Source organism: Solanum verrucosum, unplaced genomic scaffold, assembly GCF_900185275.1.
Source record: "Solanum verrucosum unplaced genomic scaffold, falcon-dt-bn FXZP01000007.1, whole genome shotgun sequence".
Taxonomy (NCBI): Eukaryota; Viridiplantae; Streptophyta; class Magnoliopsida; order Solanales; family Solanaceae; genus Solanum; species Solanum verrucosum.
Genome location: NW_026020177.1, coordinates 3,552 through 7,150, shown reverse-complemented (window position 1 = coordinate 7,150; position 3,599 = coordinate 3,552).

Sequence of the window (3,599 nt, the reverse complement as noted above, 5' to 3'; positions counted from 1 at the left end):
ACCAGTATGTCATCAATGAAGACAATGACAAATAAATCAAGGTATGGCCTGAACACACGTGTCATCAAGTCCATGAAGGCGGCAGGGGCGTTAGTCAACCCAAAAGACATCACAAGGAACTCATAGTGGCCATAACGAGTCCTAAATGCGGTCTTAGGGATGTCCGCTGCCCTAATCCTCAGCTGATGGTACCCGGACCTCAAATCAATCTTAGAAAACACGGCGGCACCCTGAAGCTGATCAAACAAATCATCAATACGAGCATGGGGTAACGGTTCTTCACCGTCACCTTGTTCAGCTGCCTGTAGTCAATACACAATCGCATAGTACCGTCCTTCTTCTTTACGAAGAGGACTGGGGCACCCCAAGGCGATACACTAGGCCAAATGAATCCCTTATCTAAGAGATCCTGAATCTGAACACTGAGCTCCTTGAGCTCTACGGGGGCCATACGGTACGGTGGTATAGAAATGGGCTTAGTGCCCGTCTCTACTTCAATAGAAAAGTCAATGTCACGATCAGGAGGGAGACCAGGCAGATCGGCAGGAAACACATCTGTAAACTCTCGAACAATAGGTACTGAATCAACGGTAGGACCCTCCCTACTAACATCTCTAACATAAGCTAAATAAGACCAACACCCGCTAGCCATCAACCTCTGGGCCCGAACAAAAGATATCACCCCAACTGGCGTGCGACTACAAGAGCCCTGCCACACCGCTGGTGGAATACCAGGCATGGCTAAAGTAACGGTCTTAGCGTAGCAATCCAAGACCGCATGGTGGGGAGATAACCAATCCATACCCAAAATCAAATCAAAATCCACCATATCAAGCAAAATAAGATCAACCCTAGTATCTCGCCTCTGAATAGTCACCACACAGGATCTAAATACCTGATCCACTACTAAAGAATCACCTACTGGGGTTGAAACACGCAACGGCTCAACCAATATCTCTGGGATCATACTCAATCGAGGAGCACAATAAACAGATATATAGGAATAAGTAGAGCCCGGATCAAATAAGACGGATGCGGGCTGATGGCATAATAACACTGTACCTGTGATCACATCGTCCGAGGTCTCAGCATCTGCTCTAGCTGGAACTGCATAAAAGTGGGCCTGGACTCCCCTACCCTGTGCATCGGCTCTGCCCCCTAATCTGCCTCTCGGGGACCACCCCGTATACCCTGGTGACCACCCCTACGGTCCTGTCCCTGGCCTCTGCCTCTAGCTGGAGGTGTTGGCGCATGCCTAGCTGCCTGTGGAGCGGGTAAGGCTAACCTGCGATGGGGACACTCGCGGGCCCAATGATCTAACTCCCCACACTCATAACACCCCTGGGACTGTCGACTGAGAGCTGGAGGTCGGCTACCCCGGCCAGAAGAACCCATCTGTGAACTATCTCGGCCCGACTAGGACCGGCACTAAAACCAATATGGCGGTGCTGATCACCCTCCGATGCCTGGAGAGAAGCCTGGAAGGGGCTACTAGACTGACCCGACTGAAACCTCTGCTGAGATCTATCATAAGACTCTCGGGGTCTGAAACGCGCCTATCATGGCTATCCTCCTGTCTAGCTCTCTTGCCGCTGCCCCCTTGGGCCTCGCGACGGAGCTGCTCGATAGTGCGGGCATGGTCCACTACATCCAGAAATGAGCGGCCCGCTGAGACTAAAGACTGAGTCTCAATCCGCAACTGTAGTCTCAAACCCCGAACAAAACAACGAACCCTCTCCTCCTCAGTAGGTAATATCATGGCGGCATGCCTGGAGAGCTCGTGGAATCGGGCCTCATACTCTGATACTGTCATGGAGCCCTGCTCTAACCGAGCAAACTGATCTCTGAGCTGATCTCTGATGCTCCTGGGAATAAATCGGGCCAAGAAGGCCTCTGAAAACTCAGTCCATGTGACCGGTGGAGACCCAGCTGGCCTGGTCTCTAAGTATGTACGCCACCACTGCCTGGCGGGACCGTCTAACTGGTAAGCGGTGAAGTCTGCTCCTCTCGACTCCACTAAACCCAAAGTCTGTAGCCGCTCGCGGCAAGTAACTAGAAACTCGTGGGCATCCTCCCCCACTGCCCCAGAAAACCTCGGCGGTGATAGTCTAAGGAACACCCCGAGCATCTTCTGCTCCCGTAGTGGCATGACGCCCTCCAAATCGTCAGGCTGAACAACCGGTGCCGCTAGCTGCTGAACAACCGGTACCGCTGGTGTAGGCTGGCCCTGCGGTACTGGAACGGCTGGAGCTGGGGCCTGCTGCATACCCCCAATGGCAGCTAGTATCTGTACGAGCATCGCCTGTATATCTGGAGCTGCCACAGGCTCGGGCGGTGGCTGGGCTGGTCCCGGGCCCATCGGCTGCTGCTGTGCTGGAGCTGCTGGTGGCTCTATCACCGGCTCCGGAGTTTGCTCTCGGTCCTGGGTGGTGCTGTAGCTCTGGCACGACCTCGAGGTCGGCCTCTACCCCTAGCTGGGGCCCTACCACGCGTGCGAGCCATCCCTATAAAAGAGTGGTACAAGTAAGATTTTCAGAAACCGATAAGACACACAATGCACGACAGTGATACAAAAGCAACACGTTCCTAAAGACATCCTGTAGCCTCCCGAAGATAAGTAACGGACGTCTCCGTACCGATCTGCAGGACTCTACTAGACGTTAGCTCTGTACAAGTGAGACCGACGAACCTGGGCTCTGATACCAATTTGTCACGACCCGATTTCTCAAGTCATGATGGCACCTACTATAACCCACCAGCAGGTAAGCCAACCCGTAACCCGGAACAACAAGTAATGGGTCTGAGGGTAGAAATTAAACAAGAGTAGGAAAATAACAATATAAACAGGCGGAAACAACCAAAAACATATATACAAATAAAGATCCCTCCCAGAACCTGGAAGTCACTAGTACAGAGCTACTACAAAATGAGTACAAGTCCCAAAATGGACAACAGAGACTGGACTGTCTCGAAAGGAAGAAGACAAGTCTATATATACAGATGGAGACTGAAATAGTACAAAACGCCGTGTGCTCACCCCCGTCTCCGGATAAGTCTACTCCAAGCTCGATCAACGCTGGCTACTAGTGCTCGGACCTGCATCACAAAATAGATGCAGAGCGTAGCATGAGTACCAAAACAACAGGTACCCAGTAGGCATCATAGGCCGACTGAGCAAGATAAGCAAAAGTGAACTGAAATGCAAATAAAGGGTCACATCAAGTGCAAAGAGTAGTAAATGGGGGTATGTACACGAGCGTACAGGCAACAAAGACAAGTAATCTAACTAACTCCGCCGGGCTCCCATAAACCCGACGGGTACGCTCGTGCACAATAAAAGAAACCACCTGCACGGACCCCCATAAGCCCGGCAGATGCATCGCAGTTAAAGTAAAATAATGGAGCTAGAAGGTCTATCACAATATTACCAATTTCCGGACTTTTAACTGAACCATTCCCAATCATATTCCAGGATCTCATTACGTCCCGGACTTTAATCGGAATCTCTCCAACCTCCAAAACCTCAACCTACAGATGAGAGTAATCAAGACTAAACTGAAGCTTTAGTGAGGAATTGGGAATACACCACGTGCAAGCTG